This window comes from Ciconia boyciana, chromosome 7 (genome assembly GCF_034638445.1).
Source record: "Ciconia boyciana chromosome 7, ASM3463844v1, whole genome shotgun sequence".
NCBI classification, from domain to species: domain Eukaryota; kingdom Metazoa; phylum Chordata; class Aves; order Ciconiiformes; family Ciconiidae; genus Ciconia; species Ciconia boyciana.
This window is the reverse complement of record NC_132940.1, coordinates 16,268,869-16,292,340: the sequence shown is the minus strand read 5'-3', so window position 1 is coordinate 16,292,340 and position 23,472 is coordinate 16,268,869.

The window sequence follows — 23,472 nt, the reverse complement described above, 5'->3', positions numbered from 1 at the left end:
GAGGTGGACATGGCATCTGCTTGTCTCCGTAGGGGGAACGTTGCAAAGCAGGTCCGTACCTCCAAAGTAATATTTGAATTTTCCTCAGGTGAGCTCCCCTTTTGCTATCTACAATGTTGAAATGAGACTGTATAAGTGATTAAGAGGAGTCCTATGGATGGCACTGTCTTACGTTACACAATGCTGTCACTCTATTATTGATAGTGAAATTGGCTTGCTGTGTGGCTTTTACTTGATTAGTTAACCTCTGTCTGCTTCATTTCCCCCCTCTGCATGATCGGAACACTAATAATACTTGCTTTCCTTTGTAAAGTGCTTTGACATCTGTGGCCATAAAGCATTTCACAAATGTTTTCTCTAAAGACACACCTCATTTGTGTAAGAAACATATATTTGGATGGCATATAGGGAATGCTGTGAGGGCAAAGTAGGGAGATGAAGGAAGTGCAGAGAAAAAGAAAACAAAGAATGAGATGGGTAGAACTGGTAAGTTGCTGTGGTGTTCATCGGTGACTGAACTGTTCCATCTCTAAACCAATGTTACATTGCTGAAATACAATTTCATTAGATTATCTTTGACCCACATGAAACATTCAGTGTTTTGCAGTTTGCTAGATCAGACTTCACTGTTTAATGTATTTTTCAGATACTTTGATATGTTTTGCTTCAGTGAATCAACTCCAGCAGTTTTCACTTCTTCCCTCTCATCTCTCGCTGAGGTATAATAAATACTGCTTTCCAGTAATAAAGAGTAAATGTTTGGGGGATAAAAAATATTTAAAATAAATTCCGCCATGCCAGATAAATATAATTTCATTAATCACCTATGCTATGTCTTAGAATATATTATACTGTTACAGCACTTCACAAACTCTGAAATGAAAGAACAGGTAAAAACCAGTACTTTACAGACTGGAAGATTGGGTGGGGTTAAGTGATTTGCTAGAGATGTCTGTTCTTCACTCTGTTTTTCTATACATCAGAAAGTTTATATCTTTCTCTTTTCTTCAGCAGTCCATCTGAATGTTCTTTTATAGGCTACATCACCAAAGCATCAAATTGTTTCTCTGTTTCAGTGAATGAACATTGAGGTCCGTGATGGTTAGTGATTATATAGAAAAATGTAGTATTTGAATCATTATAGCAGTTATTGGGGTTTCTTCATTTTTAAAAAAGCAGGAGTTAGAAACATTTCACAAAGACCATCAGCCTCTGGTTTAGCAGTGTTTTCTCTTCTACAGTTTCAGTTCAAACATGAAACAAGCCTTGGTCTTTTTTATAACATCAACCTAGTTCTTTGAGCAAATATTTTTTCCTTTGGACATTTAGCTCAAAAGTAATATTATTCTCAGTCATTTCAACAGTGGAAGCATAGGGAGAGTATAAAATCTCTGATCGTAGAAGTGCATTTACCAATAAATTCTTGAGTACTGTATTGTAAACATATGTGCTTTGCTTCAAGGATATAAAATAACTAAGCTTTGTAATATAAAAGCATGTTAATGAGGGTATATACTCTGGGTATTATCCATTTTTCCGACAAAAAACTTCTACTTTCTGTTGCTCATTATCATCTGTTTGTGAACTTAATTCCTTCACATAAGTCTTATTTTCATGTAAATAGCCCAAAAGGCTTGCATGACGTGAGGTTTTTTCAGTAACTGATATAAATGCCTTAGAGTCATCCTTGAAAATTTCTTGCTGCGCTAATGGACATTGCCATGATTTGTATTTGATAAGAGATTATGTTGTAAGAGAAAAAACAAGAAAGCACTAGCATAAAACAACTGCTTACCCATATTCATCCAGGGAAAGCTTAGAAAACAAAGAAAAAAATCCCAATATACAAGTTAACTTATGTTTTACAGATTCATCCTGTATCACTTGCATGGCAGATCACTAAAAATCTTACTGACTTTCCAGCAATATTGGCAAATCGGTATGAAGGAAAAAAACATGATACTAAATTTTCACTGAAGGTGAAAGTACAAACTGAACATTAATTGCTGTGTATCCCTTTCCTTCCTGGAATAGGGTAAGGATTTTATACACTCTGCATCCAGCTTGAAGACTCAGTACACAGAAGAGAGTTTTTAGATGAACCCACCTAAGGTGGAGCAGAGCAGCTTCATTGTTGTAGACAGACAGAGCCATGGGATGCAGCTGGAGATAGTACAGAAGTAGCTTTTGAAGCTATGTGTAAGTTTTGGCTAAAGTTGCAAGGAGCAGCTGCCCAAATTACAGACTGCTCTTCCCACTGTCAAACCTCTAATCACTTCAGCTTGCTTGAGAAAGTACCAGGAAAAGGTATGTAGCACTACCTGTGGTATAGAAGATTAAGTAATCTGAATTTTGTATTCCATCATGATTGTGTATCTTCTTGGAAAGCAAGGGTATCTATAAGTAGTATGCAGCTGTGTGAGGTGTGACCAGGTGGATGATTTGCTCTGCATGGTGGCAGAGCTATGGGAGGAGGTAGAAAGGTTAAGGAGCATCAGGGAGGCTGAGAAAGAGATCGACTGGTGGTGCCATGCTCTGCCCCCCCTGAGACAGGAACAGGAGCAGCAGCAGCCACCAGTAAGAACCCACGATCGAGGGGATCCTCTATCCACCCCCGCACTGGGCTGAAGGCAGCAGCTCAAAGGAGGAGAGTGAACGGAGGCGAGTCCACGCTCGTGGCGGCAGGCGAAGGCCCTCCCTGCCTACCTCGCCTCCCCAGGTGCCTCTGTACAACAGGTATGAGGCCCTGGAGGTGGAAGGCCAGTCAATGGAGGATGGGGACGACAGTCTATCTACACCAGAGGTGTCGCCCAGGTCAGAAGAACGTACCTCTCGTATTAACACCACCTCCACAAGGAAGAGAAGATGGGTTATAGTTGTGGTTGACTCCCTTCTGAAGGGAACCGAGGGTCCGATATGTCGGACGGACCCTCCTCTTAGGGAAGTCTGCTGCCTCCCTGGGGCCCGGGTGAAGGATATCACCAGGATACTCCCTAGCCTGGTACGGCCCTTGGACTATTACCCCCTACTGCTCTTCCATGTGGGGGACGACGAAGCTGCAACACGGAGTCCTAGGGCAATCAAAAGAGACTTCAGGGCCTTGGGACGGCTAGTAAGGGACTCCGGAGCACAGGTTATTTTCTCCTCTCTCCTTCCAGTTGTGGGCAGTGACACTAGAAGGAACAGAGACACCCAGTCTCTCAACTCATGGCTCCGTGGCTGGTGTCATCGCCACGGACTTGGTTTTTTTGACAACGGGATGGCCTACACAGCACCAGGTTTGCTGGCGTCTGATGGGATTCATCTTTCTCAAATGGGAAAGAGAATCTTTGCTCAGGAACTTGTGGGGCTCATCGACAGAGCTTTAAACTAGGCTTGAAGGGGGAGGGGGATAATATCAGGCTTGCCTGAGGGAAGCTGAGGGACGACATGCCACGGTTAGAGGGAGCGGGTGCCAGTGAGGGCACTCGGCCTGTGTCTCTGAGATGTGCGGGTTACGCTGGGGCACAGCCGAAGTCAAACAGAATTGAGCTAGGGGATAATACTGAGGCAATAGGAGCCAAGGGGGAAATGCCAGTGAAATGCCTCAAAGCACACAAGGGTTGTTCCTCTGTGAAGGAGACACAGACGACAGCCCAGCTGAAGTGCCTCTACACCAATGCACGCAGCATGGGCAACAAGCAGGAGGAGTTGGAAGCCATGGTACATCAGGAAAACTGTGATATGGTTGCCATCACGGAAACGTGGTGGGATGACTTGCACAACCTGGAGTGTGGCGATGGATGGCTATAAACTCTTCAGGAGGGATAGGCGAGGCAGGAGAGGCGGTGGGGTAGCCCTATACGTCAGGGAGTGTCTGGATAGTTTAGAGCTTAATGATGGTGACGATAGGGTGGAGTGTCTATGGGTAAGAATCAGAGGGAAGGCCAACAAGGCAGATATTGCGGTGGGAGTCTGTTACAGACCACCCAACCAGGATGAGGAGACAGATGAACTATTGTATAAGCAGCTGGGAGAAGCCTCACGATCGCTAGCCCTTGTTCTTGTGGGGGACTTCAGCTTGCCGGATGTCTGCTGGAAATACAATACAGCAGAGAAGAAGCAGTCTAGGAGGTTCCTGGAGTGTGTGGCAGATAACTTCCTGACACAGCTGGTGAGTGAGCCAACAAGGGAAGGTGCCCCGCTGGACCTCTTGTTCACGAACAGAGAGGGACTTATGAGCCATGTGATGGTTGGAGGCCGTCTTGGGCAGAGTGATCACGAAATGATAGAGTTTTTGATACTTGGAGAAGCGGCGAGGGGGGTCAGCAGAACTGCCACCTTAGACTTCCGGAGGGCAGACTTTGGCCTGTTTAGGAGACTGGTCGAGAGAGTCCCCTGGGAGGCAGCCCTAATGGGCAAAGGAGTCCAGGAAGGCTGGACATTCTTTAAGGAGGAAGTCCTAAAGGCACAAGAGCGGGCTGTCCCCAGGTGCCGAAAGACGAGCCGGCGGGGAAGAAGACCGGCCTGGCTGACTAGAGAGCTCTGGCTCGAACTCAGGAAAAAGAGGAGAGTCTATGACCTCTGGAAGAAGGGGCAGGCAAGTCAAGAGGACTACAAAGGTGTAGCGAGGCTGTGCAGGGAGAAAATTAGAAGGGCCAAAGCTGAGCTAGAGCTCAATCTGGCTGCTGCTGTAGAAGACAACAAAAAATACTTCTTCAAATACATTAGCAGCAAAAGAAGAGCTAAGGAGAATCTCCAGCCCCTAGTAGACGGGGGAGGGAACACAGTGTCCAAGGATGAGGAAAAGGCTGAGGTACTTAATGCCTTCTTTGCCTCAGTCTTTAATAGTAGGGCCAATTGTTCTCTGGGTACCCAGCCCCCAGAGTTGGAAGACAGGGAAAGGGACCAGAATGAAGCCCCCATAATCCAGGGGGAAATGGTTAGCGACCTGCTGCACCACTTAGACACTCACAAGTCTATTGGGCCTGATGAGATCCACCCGAGAGTACTGAAGGAACTGGCAGATGTGCTCACCAAGTCCCTTTCCATCATTTACCAGCAGTCCTGGCTAACTGGGGAGGTCCCTGCTGACTGGAGATTAGCAAATGTGACACCCATCTTCAAGAAGGGCCGGAAGGAGGACCCGGGGAACTACAGGCCTGTCAGTCTGACCTCGGTACCAGGGAAGCTGATGGAGCAGATCATCCTGAGTGCTATCACATGGCATGTAGAGAATAACCAAGGGATCAAGCCCAGCCAGCATGGGTTTAGGAAAGGCAGGTCTTGCTTGACCAACCTGATCTCCTTCTACAACAAGGTGACCCGCCTAGTGGATGAGGGAAAGGCTGTGGATGTTGTCTATCTAGACTTCAATAAAGCCTTTGACAGGGTTTCCCACAGCATTCTCCTGGAGAAACTGGCTGCTCATGGCTTGGACGGGTGTACTCTTCGCTGGGTAAAGAACTGTCTGGATGGCTGGGCCCAAAGAGTGGTGGTGAATGGAGTTTACTCCAGTTGGCGGCCGGTCACAAGCGGTGTTCCCCAGGGCTCTGTGTTGGGGCCACTTCTGTTTAATATCTTTATCAATGATCTGGACGAAGGGATCGAGTGCACCCTCAGTAAGATTGCAGATGACACCAAGTTGTGCGGGAGTGTTGATCTGCTTGAGGGTAGGAAGGCTCTGCAGAGGGACCTGGACAGGCTGGATCGATGGGCTGAGGTCAATTGTATGGGGTTCAACAAGGCTAAGTGCAAGGTCCTGCACTTGGGCCACAGCAACCCCATGCAACGCTACAGGCTTGGGGAAGAGTGGCTGGAAAGCTGCCCAGCGGAAAAGGACCTGGAGGTGCTGGTTGACAGCCACCTGAATATGAGCCAGCAGTGTGCCCAGGTGGCCAAGAAAGCCAAGAGCATCCTGGCTTGTATCAGAAATAGCATGGCCAGCAGGAGTAGGGAAATGATCGTGCCCCTGTACTCAGCACTGGTGAGGCTGCACCTCGAATGCTGTGTTCAGTTTTGGGCCCCTCACTACAAGAGAGACATTGAGGTGCTGGAGCGTGTCCAGAGAAGGGCAACGAAGCTGGTGAAGGGTGTAGAGCAGAAGTCTGATGAGGAGCGGCTGAGGGAACTGGGGTTGTTTAGCCTGGAGAAAAGGAGGCTGAGGGGAGACCTTATCGCTCTCTACAACTGCCTGAAAGGAGGTTGTAGAGAGGTGGGGGTTGGTCTCTTCTCCCAGGTAACAAGTGATAGGACGAGAGGAAATGGCCTCAAGTTGCACCAGGGGAGGTTTAGACTGGATATTAGGAAATTTTACTTCACTGAAAGGTTTATCAAGCATTGGAACAGGCTGCCCAGGGAAGTGGTTGAGTCGCCATCCCTGGAGGTATTTAAAAGACGTTTGGATGAGGTGCTTAGGGACATGGTTTAGTGGTGGTCTTGGTAGTGTTAGGTTTACAGTTGGACGTGATGATCTTAAAGGTCTTTTCCAACCTATACAATTCTGTGATTCTGTGATTCTGAGGAAGGCATAGTTAATGTTGGAAGGCATAACTACGTTGCCCATTCATAAGTACAGTTAAGTGAATTGTCTTCTTCAGCAAGTGTTACATTGTAGAAAGGAAAATGAAAATGGAGTCTTAGGGAAATAAACCTAGTATTAAATCTGACCTAAATTCCTGTATAGTTTCAGGAAATTACAAATGGGGGAAACTATAAAAGCTTTGTATTAATATTTTTCAAATTAATATATAGATTTTTCTTTCCAAAAGTAACACCTTTTCAAGACTGACCTGCATTTAGGAGGAAAAACAACTGCCATTTAAACTATCTGCTAAGAAACACCAATCTAATCTCCAGTTGTTTCAAGTTAAATAGACAGTCAGGCTGATTCAAAACCTTTTGCTTGGCAAAAGCTGCAATTTCACATTGACCTGAAACAGCAATTCTGTCATGTCTACCTCTTCTATTTGCATATTATAAAAATATATATATATATATTCTCATAGGTCTACTCACACCTATAAAGAGAGCTAAGATCCTCACTGCTGTAAAAAATTTTGTGGCAGAATGGAGTTGCGTCTACTAAATATTTCTCATTTATTAATTGCTAAATTTTTTCATTGTGTTTCCACTTACTTCCCACTTCCATGCACTGCTTTGTTAGGAAGGGTTTGTTTTAAATCCTTCAGCCTTGAAAGGTTGAAATTTGACCCAGAATTAGTGGAGTGAATTTTTTACACCTACCCTTACATTACTGCAAGATTTTAATTTTGTGGATCAATGGGGTTGAACCATTACAGGTTAGTCAGACAAAAAACCCACGGTTTAACCCAAACTGTCTTCTGTGGAATCACTTTGGTAGGTAACCTTGGGTTCAACACACCCTCCCATCCCATGGACCTCGATCGGCATTGCTTACGTGCGTATTATGGTATTGCCCAAAGGTCCCAATTAGAAAGAGGTCCTTGTGGTCCTTGAGTGTACAAATGTCCTGGAGACTTGAGTTTTTACCTCAGGATCACACAGCCTGGGTCTTAGAGCCTGCAACTGGCAGCGAGCAGGTACACTTAAGAATTTGGTTGTAGGATCAAGGCTAACTTAATACAAATATAATAAATGAGTGTAACAAACAGTAAGAGGAAATTAGGAAAGTGAGAATGAGGACATAAATTATAGGAACATGGGCCTGTACAGACAACTTATTGTACAATTTGAGGGATATGACAGCATGTTACCAAAAGGCAGCTTGCTTTTACTTCTTCAGTAAATTTCTTTCAACTACTCATGAGTAAAAAAGAACCACTTATTTTTTGTTCATGATTTTTTTCCTAGTTTCTTCCCCCATCTGCATAGTAACTTCCTTCATCTCACTTTTCTTTATTTTGGCATTTTCTATTATTTATCTCTTTGATGGTGGTGCATGTGAGGGATTATGACATTATTACAGTACTTACCTTTGTTTATTATCATCACCGTGTTGCTTTGTGTGACTTGGAGCTGGGACACTTTTTCAGTAAAGTTTGATTATTTGTAAGTGACTTATGGAGGCTGTAGGCTGAGCTCTACGTGAACAAAATATAGCTCATAAGTACTGGCTTTCAGGGGCACTATTTGTTGGGACTTTTTTCCTTCCTTTTAAGAGAAGCAGAAAGAGGGTCAGAGCAGAATCTATGTCTGTTCTCCTGCTTTTTGCCCCTCCCTCAAACAATGCCCAAACCAACAGTGAACTGCCCAACTATGAATAAATCAATGATCCAGAAAGCTACATTAAAGTATTGTCTCTAGTAATAGTGCACTGCAATAAAATAGTAGTGTCACAAAGAAATGACAAAACATCATACCAAGATATTGCAGATTATCATTACTGAGGAATCTCAGAAACTTGTCTTATTTCATTTTCCATGGGACAGTTCCAGTCACTTTCCTGTTGGACACAAATTTTCCTACTGAAATCAATAGAAAGTTCTGCTTAAAACACACAAAAAGATTTCTCTCTGTATAGGCGTCAGACTCTAAGGCAGCATAAAGATGGCATTTTACTTCTGTCTCGGAATTTCCTGGCTTCTTTCATTTATCAGAAGATCCTTAAAATAATGGATTGTAGCTCTTTGCGTCAGAAAGCTTCCTCCATTTCCATGAGCTTCTATTGCAAATGTGTATTCTAGTAATCCATAAACTGTAAGTATGCACTTGTGGGCCATTATATTGTTTGCTCTTCCTCACAAATGTCATAAATGGGCGTATACTTTGATAGGTTTAAGTGACAAAAAAATATTTTTGTAGGGTACAGTACAGCGACATCATTGTAATTAAACTTGTTTGAGATTAGGCCAAAGCCATCAGAGGATTTATGTCTTGTGTTTTGCGTTCTCTCTCCAAGTTATTTTATTAACATAGGGTGTCTTTAATTATGCAGAACTGCAAACTGCATTATTGATATTCTATAAACATTAACTACTAGTGTCTCTAATGAAGCAGGAAGAAAACATGCTTTCTTGTTATTTGTTAGGACTTGCAAAGCACTAAGTATTTCAGATGCTATCGTTACATTGGATAAAGTACAAGGGATGTGAGACATACAACCTACCAGCTCAGTATTGATGCTTGGCGATATATGTATACATACACACACACAGAGACATGCCTATGTTACATACATATCTCTCCCTCTCTCTCCCCACACATATGTACATACATACACACATACGTATGTGTGTGTATATATATACACACATATGCATACAGTGATTTCTAAGGTTGATTTCATTCCCATCAGTGGATGCTGCATGTTTTAACCTTCAAAATCTTTAACTGTGCTTGTTTTCATGTGTATTGCCATAATATATGGAGACCAGAAGGATAAGAACCCAGATTATAGAGAGTACTGTGAAATACTTACTAATGGAAATAGAAATGTATGACAGAGAGAAACCAGTGATTTACCCAAATGAATTCACAATTCCAAGCCATTTTCTCTGAGATGAATTCAAATATATTCAGACTCCCTGCATTCAAAAGTTCAGACCTAACTTGTATGATACTGTAGTCATAGTCTGTATAGGAAAGAGTTGGAGGAACCATGTAAGAGACTCTTATATCTTCCCAAATATACAAAAACAGATGTTGTATCCTAGCTGAATGAATCCTAATTGGATGGTTTGCTTAATTAAATCGACATTGTAACATGGCACGTTGAGCCCCAAACTTCTGGCAGAAGGAATGGGTATTGCAAAGACCATAAATAGGTTCAAAACTGTATCCTACTTGTCATTTTTCCCCCTGTTTATTAATTTAATTTCTATTAAGCAGTTTAGAACTTAGGGAAGAAGTGAAGTCCAAAAGAGACTTTAAATAGTTTCTGGAGATAAGATACAGTTCCACTTCCAACCTCATTCAGTACTCAAAATTTAGATGAGCTCAGACTTGTCCAAGGGCTCAGTTTTGGTAATCAGTTTTGAAATGCTGAATTGCTCTGAAAATGAAAATAATAATAATAAAATAAATAATAATTAAAAGATTCAGCAGTAATAATGAACTCTGGCAGAATCCTGTGGTCCATGTCTGTCCTGAACATTTGTATTTGCACCTTAAGGTCTGAAATTGTCATCTAGCTTCCAGAAAATTTAGGAAAAAACAGATGGCAATACACACAAAATGAAGATGGCCAGACACTTTCAGGTAACCGAATAGTAACGTATTTTGGAAGTTATCTACTGATTTTTGTCTTTGGAACAAATACACTTTGGGCCTTTTTGGAATTGGCTTGGTATCGTGCCAATGAGTGGCTAAAAAATATTGCAGAACACAGGAGGTGGAAATTTATAAGGATTTTGGCTAATGAGAAACAAATTATCCTACATGAGTTCATCTTTGTTCATTTCCCGCTGATGGGAATGGACAAGGGCAATTTGTATGTTGGGATAAAAATGTATCACTGATATGACAGGATCCTACCTCTGTTGGTCAGTTCTGGCACTGTGAATGAAGTAACTTTCTTTTTCTCTATCTGTTATAACTTTTTGACTTCCCTGTTACAATCCTCAGTTTAACTGATGACTGACTAATTGATGAAACTTACTGACAGTGTAAGAGCAAGTTGCCAGTGTAAGCTGCATGTTGATCATCAGCCAGCAGTAGAGGTGAAGATATGGAATACATTTACATGGAAAGACCTATAAAGCTATGGACAGAAGAGAGATTTTTAAGATGACTTATGATATTGGCAGAAGAACGAACATACATAAACAAGCCATGAGCAGGTGGAAAGTCAGAGGTCTTTAACAATCAGATGTGTAAGAAATAGACTAAAGTGCAGCAGTGGGGGTAAGAAATCTAACTGCTTTCCAGAAGGACCAAGAGAGGAATTTTATGGAAGGGATTAGATGACGTAACTACACGGAGATAGACCTAGGCATTTCCTTTGCCGTACTACATATGTTACTGCAACTTTTTTTATTGTTTTGTATAAGTGTTGTTGAACTCAAGGATAATGAAAATGCAAAGTGTATTTAAGAGGAGAGAGAGCCAGCAGAACATGTTGGTTGCACAAGGATACTAAACATGCTGGTGAAATAGGACAAACATCCCAGTTCTATAAAACATACTGTTAAGAAATTAGATTTAAGTAGGCCTTTGGTTCATTGAGAATGGCAGTCATATAATAGCTGAATGTCATCTTGTAGCTGAATGAAATCTTTTAATTGGGATGAACAGAGATTAGAAGGCTCATTCTAAACATTTCTTCATGGTGATGAATTTTGTTCAGTTATGGTATTTGACCACAAGTACTTCTTCTTTATTTATAAAGTTAACTTTATAGAATCATAAACTGGTTTGGGTTGGAAGGGACCTTAAAGATCATCTAGTTCCAAACCCCCTGCCATGGTCCACTAGATGGTACACCTTCCATGGTACACCTTCCACTAGATCAGGTTGCTCAAAGCCCTGTCCAACCTGGCCTTGAACCCTTCCAGGGAGGGGACATCGACAACTTCTCTGGGCAACCTGTTCCAGTGCCTCACCACCCTCACAGTAAAGAACTTCTTCCTTATATCTAATCTAAATCTACCCTCTTTCAGTTTAAAACCGTTACCCCTTGTTCTATCACTACACTCCCTGGTAAAGAGTCCCTTTCTATCTTTCCTGTAGGCCCCCTTTAAGTACTGGAAGGATACTGTTTGATTACTAACACAAAATACTGCAGTCCTCAAATTGATATGATACATAATGATAACTATTAGAATAAAAACAAAAAAGGGAAATTCAGAATGTCAAAAAATAAGCTAAAAATAACCTGGTTGACTATGTTGCTGTTAGAAGAACAAGGAAACTTTCATGCATTTTAAAATAATTTTTTAAATTTAAGCTTAATTTTGGCAAAATTATTTTTAAAAAGGCAGGTGGCTCCAAGACAAAAAACAATATCCTGTTACATAAGGGTAAATGCTAACATGAGTGTGATAATATTGCTTAGCTAAAGTGACACATATTAAGGCCCTATAGCAGGGGCTTAATAGCAGCATTCATGCTCTTAGATTCTGATTAAAACTCAGGCACAGTAGGAAAACTGAAAGTGCCTTTGAAGAGAAATCTCCCTAGGAACTGTTACTAATCAATAGAGGAAGTTTGGATGAGGATCCCACACTCATTTAATGGCCTCAAAATCTAAGGAAAAGCTAGAGAAGTTTGACCTCTTTGTTGCTGCATATTGTGATGGAAAGATCTTTGAGGGTATACAGCTCATTTACCTATGGCAATGAGCTAATAATCTAATGTAGTTACATCAGCTGTATTCCCCAGAAGAAAAGAAACATAGGGAAGGTATCGGTCCTTAATTTGTGTTGAACAACCTCAGAGACATTAGGTTGGGGTAAATTGTGTCTTAAAATTGTCATGTGCTTGCGTTTCGGGCATGGCTAAAATAGTCTTACCTGTGCCTGGCCCATGCAACATTTTGACTCTATGTCCTGACTATATTGAAATTAATTTTGAAATCTAGATGTGTTGCTTTTATTTCATATAACTCAAATGGCACAGGGTAAGAGAACCTGTGTGATCAGAGTTCATTAAGGGTAATGTCTCTTAGGCAGAGATCAGTGTGGATGTTTAGATGATCCCCACTGGCTTCATATGAAGGCATCTGAAAATTAATTGCCAGTAAACTGACTGCAACTTCAAAAGTATTTAAAATAGTCTACACAGGCATATTGAAGGGTTGATTTCTGTAGATACCATCTAAAGCCTGAATGAGAGTAAGCTTTAAATAGAATTGAAAATCCTTTTCTAAAGAAGCTTCTTATACTACTGGTTTAACCGAGATGAGGGGGTTCACCCTCAACATTTCATAATGTCAGACTTTGTGTATCCAGAATTAATGTAATCAAATACTGGCAGAACCGAATAATGTAAGTATTGTGTGGCACTGATGGGCTGGCTCTTCATGTCCTGTGTCTTCCACAAAACAGGGTCCAACAGTCAGTTAAATAGTGAAGGGCTTATTCACATGAAAATAAATGCTGTCAGTATCCACAGTTGTTTGGCCCTGGAGCTTTCAAAGAGAAACTTAGAAAGAAGCACAAAAACTGGATCAAGAGCCTGCAGTCTGTCAATGAACTGCTGAGGGATGCAACACGACAACATAATCAAATCTGATGTGTCTTTGCAATGACATACCAAGCCTGCAGAATTCAAAATGGCTTAGCTTGCTGAAAGCCATGGCCAAAACATGTTTTCTCTTAGCTGCAAATACTTGGAAGATTTTAAAACTAATTTTTTTAATGAAATTCTTTGCTATCCAGAAAAAAGATTTCTGTGACCCAAATATTTTCAGTGGTACAGAGCTTGAACTGAAAAAATCCAACTCAACCAGATGTCGTCTTGAGTTTCCTACCAGTGCCTGAATCTGTGGGAAAGATATGACACCTATGCTATATTAATTAAAATCCAAGTTCCCTGTTTCTGATTTGATAAGAAACTTCCAAGAAGTCCATTAACAGGATTTGCAATATTGCATACTTCCAGTGTGGTGTCACATACTGAATGTGTTAGAGAAAAGACAGTCTGGCTAGCAAATTAGAGGCAATAACAGCAAATCTCAAATACACTAGTTATTATGTTTATTATATAGTCAGATTACATATGCTAGTTCCTGGTTTTCTTCTTCCTTGGTCTGTTCAGTATGCTGTCTTAAGCAAACAGTGTTTGATTATATACTTCTGGTGTATATTTTGTTCTCTGTAGGTGTACATATTAAAATGTTTCTCTTATAATTTCTAGCCCTGCATTTTCATTTGGTTTTATCCCTCTTACATGCCTTGTAGTAAGTACTTCTTCCGTAATTGCCATATCACAGTGTACACTTTTATGTAGACTGACTAATTGGTAAATGCTGGCTTTTTATGCTACTTATTTGTTCTCTGTAGTGTCATTTATGCCATTCAGTATTCGGCTGTATATGGTATTAACAGTACTTTGTGGAGGTTTAAAAGTAATGACTTGCTGATTGTCCTTCAGAAAACAGTCTCCAAAGCAATATTTTTTCTTCCACAGGCTTCTGTTACTGTATTAATTCAGAAATAAAATTTTTCTTTTGTATCAGAAGTGTGCATATTTATTGAGCTTTCACAAGTATTTGGTTACATTCATTTAATACAGAACAAAAATATATCTAAAGGACCATAATAACACTTTTTTTTTTAGTTAAGAAAGATGTTCTGTCTGTGTATAATCTTATGCAGATGTGCCCATGGTAAATACCCATGCTGACATTCTTTGAAAATGGCCAGAACTGTGTATTTAGACCTACACCAGACATTTAAATTACAGAATGGTATTTTTCAAAACTTTTTCTACTTGCGTCTTCTTCTTCTGAATATACTAAGTAAAGTTTTCATTTTTGAGACAGGAATGTCTGATTTCTGCTAATCCCACAACTTTACCATATTCCAAGCCTGCAGCAGAACCACAAACAGGGATTCATTTGCTCATAGCTTGGAGGAGAGGCCCCAAGTGAATTTACTCTCTTTTTCAGTTTTTCCTTTGCATTCCCAGGGAAATGTCATACAAGCTGTCTGGAATTGGTTACTGAGGGAGATGGTCTTTTAAGCAATTTCTCATCAGCCTGTCAGTTCTATGGGGAAATAAAATGGAATTTTGCTAAATAGTGAGTCATGATTCAAGGCAGATATTGATATGACTCTTAATGACAACCAAATATCAAATGATCATGAAAATCATTATTGTCTGTATGTGCTTGCATCTTTAACAAGAATGATTTTTTTCTTCAAATTTTTATATGTAAAATATAAATACATTTGTAAGTGTTTACAGGATCAAGGCTGAGTATGGTTGTGCTGCTTTAACACATTGGTATTTCCGCACAGTGGGGTACTAGAGGGGTGCTTGGGTGCATGATTTGAGGTGCCTGTATGTGGGTTTTTTTTCTGTCATTCATCAGCTAGGTTTTTTTTTAATCTTAGTAAAGTGTCTAGTTTATTGAGATTTCATTGATATTGTAAAATTACCATATTTAGACCTTTCTTACATACAGTAGTTGTATTGCTAGAACAGCCCAGCTCTGTGAGTAAACGTAACACTTTCATGAAGATGTTTATGCATCTGTAGTTCATTTTCATTTAGAAAGGTTAAAAAGGCATACCAGTAAGATGGACAGATACATGCATTTAACTGCAAGGGAGAATACAAGGGCCAGTTGTGTCCATACTATAGGCTGTATGTTGAAAGGGAGCAGCACAGGCCAGGGGCTGTGTCCAGGTAAGTGAGAAAGCAGTGTTTGAGTGAGGGGTAGGTGGTAATGGCAATGAGGCTCACCCCAAAACGTTGAGAGGCTGTTCTCTGTGCTGGACTGCTCTGTTACAGGTGCTTGAAGGCAGAGGTGAGTCACTGGAGTTCACAGTGGGAGTGATAGTAAATAATACAGGAGAGTGCAGTGGCAGAGGATGTAAAGCACACTGGAGAGGAAGTAAATAGTGGGTGGTGTACAAAAAAGCAGCAGCTAGGGGTAGGCAAAGGTAGAGGGTGACAGTGCTTTAGACCCTAGCCCAGAAATAGCTAACTGTGCATCAGCAGAAAATGGAGGCAGGAATGCCCAAGCTAATGATTCCTGATATATCCAAGCTGGTTTTGTGCATACCCACTTGGATTTGCCCTGTGGGCAGTGCTGGCTTTGGGCTGGCTCCCTGTATCCTGCTGTGCTGAGGCCTCCTCTACTTGTGACCCTGAAGGGGGCAGTTCAGAGACCCTTGAGTTGGTCCACATGGACCTGCTCAGCCTTGCAAAGTCAAATATGTCCTGATCTCGCACCGGTTCAGCTACCAAAATGCTCCCTGGAGGCGAAGAGAATGGCACCTATGCCTGATAGAAGTTGGCTATCCTTAACCTCAAGTAACCCAGAACTTCATCAGGATCAAGATCAGTAGTCTATAACATAGAATCATAGAATCATTCAGGTTGGAAAAGACCTCTAAGATCATCTATCAACCAACCATCAACCCAACACCTCCATGCCTACTAAACCATGTCCCGAAGTGCCATGTCTACAGGTTTTTTTAACTCCTCCAGGGATGGTGACTCCACCACCTCTCTGGGCAGCCTGTTCCAATGCTTGACCACCCTTTCAGTGAAGAAATTTTTCCTAATATCCAATCTAAACCTCTCCTGACACAACTTGAGGCCATTTCCTCTTGTCCTATCGCTAGTTACTTGGGAGAAGAGACTGCATAAGTCTTGGGAGAAACTTATGTCATCCCCACTGTGATGCCTAGACTTGTGTCATCCCCAATCCCCAAGACATTATGTCTCATAAGTTACTTGGGAGAAGAGACAAGGCATAACCTCACATTTAAAGAAATACCTTCTTTGTGAGTTTTTATAATAAAAAAAAGAAAATAAAGGTTATGTATTTGGCAAGTGTTGAAACACAGAATCAGTGCATTTACCTGAGCAATGAGGCTTCAGCACATGTATCTCTTACTTCAGTTATTTGTTTTGTTCAATCCCTTGTGAAAAGGGCCTTAATCTGTGACCAAACATACTGCAGTATGTTTACGTCCTTCAGCTTTCTCTCCATGTAGCAGTCAGTCATTTTGTCTTGGGCAGTCTGTGCCTGTGGAAGGCGGCTGAATTCTCTGTCTTAACATGAATGCAAACGTCCTCTCACAGAGCTCCCTCTGGGAATGTGCACAGTAATATCACAACACGAACTCGCCTGAAGTCACAGACATTTACCGTCACTGCCTGTGGGGATAGAGGAGACGGCGAGGGTGTCCTGACAAATACTGTACTAGCCTTTTGTTGTTATCCTTTTGCAGGACAAGTGTGGCACAAGGGATTACAGAGTCAATGGCTAGTTCCTATTTAAATACCAAATGTATTTAGAGTGAGTCCCATGATGATGGGAATCAATCACCTGCTAATGCTTTACCTGGCACAGCCAGCACTTAGAAATATGTAGTGTCATAGTAGTGGTGTTTAAAATAAAAGTAAAGTTTAAAATAAAATCAAAGTGACATGTTAAGGAAACATCACATAGACATGAGAAGCAATGCAGACAAATACTGAAAGATTTTAATAGCTACTGTACAGAGTAGAGACACTTTTTTTTTTAATAACCAAAGCATTTAAGGAGTAAGATATTGTCCTTTTCTAGGGACTATGCATTTTTTGTTGAGAATGGGAAGGCATTATTCATAACAAGTTAGTGTAGTGTTTTTGTGATTAGCCAGCATGACAGCTCAGGTTCGTAAAGCTACTTCAGGCTGTTGTCTTCACATCAAGTGATTTGCCAGAGAGAAGCTGGCAGCTGATGCTGTTTCATTTTTATGGGATTTGGTCAAATACTCATACATTCATTAAAGTTTTTTGTGATTATGTTTTAATTATATTCTTGGTCCCATTCAAATTGCTTTTTGCTCATACAAACAGCAGTGCCATAAAGTTCTTTGTAGTCTCTGCAGCCTCACAGTCTCACTGAAGTGGTTTTTCTCGACGACTGAAGCGTGGTCTTCTGCTGCGACTCTCTTTTACCTCATTTGCATCCTGACTTTTATACAGGACAAGGGGTATTTCTGCACCAGATAGAAAATCTCTGTTGGTTACTTCTTGCTTAACATTTGTTACTCTCCAGGCCGGTTTCTAAGCAAAAACAAGCTACCACACTCATCTGGGTTTTTCAGGATCTGTCCTCATTTCCTATTTCAAAAATTTGTCCAAGTAGACCAGAATAACAAGGAGCAAGTACTGAAGCAAATGTTCATCAGTATAGTCTGAGATCTGTTTTTTCATTTGGCAAATGTTTGTAAGTAGTTAATGTTTTCTTTGAAACAAGAACCTGCTCACTGATGTTTTGCAAAAAAAGAGAAAACCAAACCATACTACCTGTTTACAAGAAATAGTTCTTATAAAGACCTAGGGTGGTCCTTTCCAAAAGTGAGTTCAAGTATTCCCTAAATCTCTCAGGATCTAGTGTACAGGCATAAAATTTAAACACTTGTGTTCTGAGAAAAGCATCTCAATTTATAAAAAACAACGGCTTACAAATTTACAATGCAAAAAATGATGTTTGGTAAATTTTATTTTTCCTCAGGCATATTTTGAAATTTACAGGGTTTGGAAGCTTAAGAAAATACTTGACATATGTTTCAAAATGGGCTGATTTTGTGGCTGCATATAGTTCTGTTTATTTGTCTCATGGCAATAAAAATCTTTTGCTCAACAGTGTTAGAACTAGGCCATATTGTATTTTAGATCCAGTATATCTCTTTATCAGGAGTCTGTTCTTAAATCTATATTTTACACTTTCCCATGCTCCAGTCACTGCAACCATAATGAGTAAATGCTGTAGTTTTCAGTTCTTACCTCTGGGATGAATAATAAGAAAACTCTCAAAAAGATGGAGTGTGCTTTCTCATACGTGTTATCCATTAATGTCAAACAACAAGCTATAGAAAATGTTTCTATTACACAGGTGAAAAGAAGATAATAATATCACCTGTTTTCAATAGTGTCTACATTCACACAGTTTAAATTTCACTTTGTCCCTGTGCTTTACATTACCTATTGGCTCTTATCTAGACCTTAAAAGGTGCTGAGCCCATGGGAGATTGTAGACACAATGACTTGAAAGGAATTTAGGCCATGTGAGTATAGGCCTATATATTATATACATACTGGAGACCCAATATTCTCCTTCCCTGCAATTCTGAGGAGGCAGTATTTCTTGTCTTGTGAGATGGAATTACCATTTTACAGTGTTAAGGGCTTGATCCTACATAGCCACTGGCATAACTTCAGTGATGTCACGTAGTTTAGGGCAGCCAAAGGTTTTCAGTTCAACTTGGTGGTTGTTGAACAAAGCAATAGTATGTCAGGTTATTCAATACCACATTTTGTACTTTTGACACCTATGCATGTAGTTTGCAACCCACTTGATTTTGGTGTTCAATCAGTAGCTAGACAATTTTATTTTAACATTTATGAGTATAGATTCAAAATACCACTTTTTCAATACCTCTGTAGAAATTAATAACAGACACTTTTACTAAGCAGTTCACCCCTGCATATCTGAGTGTTCTTTCATTGTGTTTCTTTTAGACACGCAAATTTGGAAAGATGAAAATATTTTAGCTGCCCTGTAGTTAAATTAATGGTCAAATATACTGCCCTTTGACAAGCTTTCTGACTTAGATGAAGCATTACCTAGGTTCATTACCACAAGGCTTCTTAACGTTATCAAGTGTGTTGAGATTCAGTAATTCTGGTGATGATTAGATAAAGTAGGAGTAGCAATTAAAGTGTATATTTAAAAGCACTTTAGAACAAATCCAGTTGCAGTGGTACTTCTCATTTTGTACTTTGGAACACTTCGCAATATAAAGGAACCTCTTAATCTAAAGGAATTCTGATCCACTTTTAAACTTATCATGATTTTGATGGATAGTCTTTAACCACACTATATATTACTGCAATGGGTAAATTCACAATAGCCAGGGTTAATGAAACTGCACGGGTTTCAAATCTGTCAAAACGGGCTGCCTGAGAGACTGGCTTATGCCTTTGTTCTTAATGAATGCCACAACAAAAAGCATTCCTGTGGGCTTTTTCTTTTTTTGACTAAACATGCTTAACAGTTAGTTAACATGAAAAGACCTTCCTGCTTTCTTGTGGTATTTCCTGGTGGGGGTCTTTTTCATAGTGTGTGCTTATTCATGAAACTTTGCACTGAAAATACTGAAGAAAAAGATACTGGGGGGAAAAAAAGGGCGTTTTCTTATGGTAGCAACAGATGTAAATAATATATGTCTTTCTTTTGGAAATTCCGTAAGACAGAACTTTCTTGTGTTACAAAATGGAGTGTGAGACTCAGAGACAGAATCCTTTAGAGTAGGAAGACAAAGAAACTGGGAAGCTCAGAGCATGAGAACCAAAACCCCACTTTTCCTAAAGTTCAGAATGGTCTCTCTGTATATGATTAATATGGTGGTTATTATTATTAAATATTAATAGAGTAGGAAAAAAACATAGTGAAAAATACACTGAAAAAAGTGGGATTTTTTCCTTCTCCTTTTTATTGTCAGTCTGTTTGTTCCTTATGCTGATATCATAGTTAATGATCGGGTATATTTTTAATCATACCCAACTAATTCTCTCTTCTAAATCTCAAAACGTGTTTTGTTTTGTTTTTTTTTACCATTAGATAACTTTTTTATCATACATACATTCTTGGGAAACTCCTGTGTATGGCACTACCTATCACAGTACCCCCAAAAGAAATCTGTTCTTTTAGGGTAGGATACCAAAGCTTCTGAGGAAATTATTTCTGAACCTGCAAAACTCATAAACTACAGAGCTGTTCTGCCCCATAGAAGATAAACTAGGTTCTCTGGAGAACTGCTGCCAACATTTCTACTTTTCAACTGATATTGGTTTCTAATAGTTTTTTGGTGTTTTTTTTTTTTTTTTTAAAGATGCAATAAAAAGATAAAACTTTGGAAAAGTGCAAGTGAAGCCTTATCACTGGGAAAATGTTGACTGTCTGAGATAATTTTATCATTGCTAAGTTCCCAGAACATCTCAGTAAAGAAGGGGACTGGAAAAAGTTATTACAATAATGAAATACTATCCTTGTAGTCAAAGTACTGAATAAAAGTTGACCCAAGTTGTTGGGATTATTGCAAAGGTGTTGCAGTTCTTTCAATTATAATTACTTCTTTGTAATACCATCTTGAACTAAGACAAACCCTTCAGGAGATGTTAAGGGAAGATATGTTGGACTTCAGAAAAGCATGTGTTAATCTGATTTCACTCTAAGAATAATATTGAAAAGAGCCCTGAAAGACAAAATCTACCCATACATTTCATAGATCTAAAGACAATTTTTCACCGTTGTCATAACTGAACTTCTTCAAATACTGTGTTATGTAAAAGACAAAAGAGTTGATCAGGAGTTCACATGAGCATGAAAGAGCCCATGTTTCAGGGTCACGGTAGTGTCAAACAGGAATGCATTCTGTCACCTCTACTACGTGGCATGGCCCTCAATTTTATTACAAGACAAAGAGCAAATAAATAAATTAAAACCAGACACAGCAATTCTCAGCAAAAGTACAATGAAAGATCTAGATTTTGTTGTTAGTTGACAGTTCGTGTGAGGCTATGACACACATGCCACTGCACAGCTGGAGGAACTTTTGAAAACGGACACATGGAAGAGTTCCTCCATCTAGCAGTGCTCAGTGTGAAACTTGGTACGGGACTTTAACATAGTCAACATTCAAGGAGGAACAAGATAAAAAACATGACAAAGCTATTTTGTGTCCTACCCAACTTTTCATTGAAGAAGACACATTTGGTTTGTTTCTACACCAGGAATTAGTCACTTAGCTGACCTTTTGCTAGTCACTAGTAGTTAAAAACTCTCAAAGCAAAATTCTGTCGGAGATAGAAAGGACTAGAAGCTGTTCAGAAGCAATGAAGGAAGGCCGTGGCTGAACACCACATCTCTAACAGAGAACAGGAGAATGGGGAGTATCCTGTTGTTTGGTTAAGCCCTGTTGATTGCACTTGTTTCAGTGCCAAAAATTTGTTTTCCTCCTTTTTTTCTCCCATGTGTTTACTGTTTTTGATTCAGAGCTCATCCTGTTTAAGTGTTACTTTTGTGATCCAAATTAATTTCCTAAAATGAGAAAGAAAAAAAAAAAAAGAAAAAACCAACCAACCAACCAACCAAAAAAATTTTGTTTTCCTGTGCACTTAAGACTGTGCTTTCATTAACTTCATGGCAAAACTGTGTATTTTACACCAGTTACCTCAGTTGTCATCCAGTCAGTGTTTCTCTGCATGTTCAGAGCTTCTCAGCAAATGCAGGAAATACTTGCTACACGCTGCTGGCAGCACCAGGAGCTGCAGTCCCCCAGTCTCTTTGAAGCAGCAGGAGCATGCAGAATGTCAATTACTTTACAATTTCAGGCTTCAAATTGGTTCCTTGGTAAGCAAAAACTTGCCCTGCTGCACTGACAGTGTAACTAGGTAATCTGAATAACTGAGAGAGGTGATCAGAGTTTTCACTTTAAAAAAAAAAAAAAAAAAAAGTAGTCTTTAGCCTACTCTTGCTTGTGTTTTACACACAAGTTACCAAGACCTTCCTGATCTGCTAGTGGAATTCTTCTAGCATAAAAGTTGAATTTCATCTCTCAGCTTTAGAAAATCCACAGCAATTTTATTATCCCTCTGACTGGACATTGGTTTGGAGGAAATCCAGCTGTGTGTCAGTAATGTAATGCTGTTAGATGCCTCCTTATCCCAGAAAGTTAGCTTTGCATGACAGCAGTTCCTATTACCTGTGCTTCTGGAAGGATCATGGCAGTTTAGCAGTAGGTCTTCCAAAAGCAAGTCAAATGAGAGGGCCAAGACTACAAGGAGAACACTGTGGCATTGGACTTCCCATGCTGTCATCATACTTGGTACATAAAACATTCAGCACTATGTAGCAAAAGGTAGTTGTTGTGATCTCTCACATTTCTGATGATTTTCAGTGCTAGTGAGAAGACAATTGGAAAAGTTTAACTGACATCAGACTGGTTTTCCAAAAAAATGCAAATGATTTCTACATTTTTCTAACGGCTGTAAAAAATCTGAAACCCTTCCAGTAAGGTTTAGACTTGGTTAATGAAGCAGAGTAAATCCTGAGGATCCTCCCTACTGGTCATCCAGTGAAAGTACAAGTAATCCATGTAATAGGTTAGTAGGAGAGAGTACATTTTAAGACTTTCTTCGGCCTGCATAGTTGCGGTCGCAACATTGCTACAGCCCATGTGGAAGACTCAAACGCAGGATCCAGTTGAGGCAAGTGCTGAGACTGGATCACTGAAAGCTTTCCCATAAAATCTGGTCTTAGAAACCAGTACGCTCTGACTATTGTGAGTGCTGCTGCATATGTATGTAGTTTTCTCCTGCTATACGTGCTTTTTCTAAATGTCTAAAAGAGTAGCGTTCCACCGAGTTCACATTTCTTCTTTTAATTTATGCATGTGTGTGTACATTGCTTTTCTCCTGCAGTTCTCTAAGAGTTTTACGGCCCATTACTGCATGAGTAAAATGTGTGCAGATTTTGCAAGCCTCTGCCAGAAGATGTTTATTACTCTCATCATTCTTAGGAAAATCATGTTCCAGCAGGTTCAGGCAATGTGCAAAACATGGCACATGTGTGAATTGGCCATTTCACACTACACTTACAATATTAGCAGCAGTAATAATGCCAGGGAAGGGGCCTTAGGGAAGGGGATAGACCTTACGTTAATTTGGTCATGAAGTTCTGATATGTGATCTTCGTTAAACCCAGAGGTGTAAAGAACAGTTAGCTTATTTTCAAAAGTTACTATCAATTGCTGTGGGAGGTGACAAGCCAAAATATTAATGCAGAAAACAGCTTGCTAGTTTGTCCATATTTTGCCTATTTTGGGAGTATAGTCTTAGTCT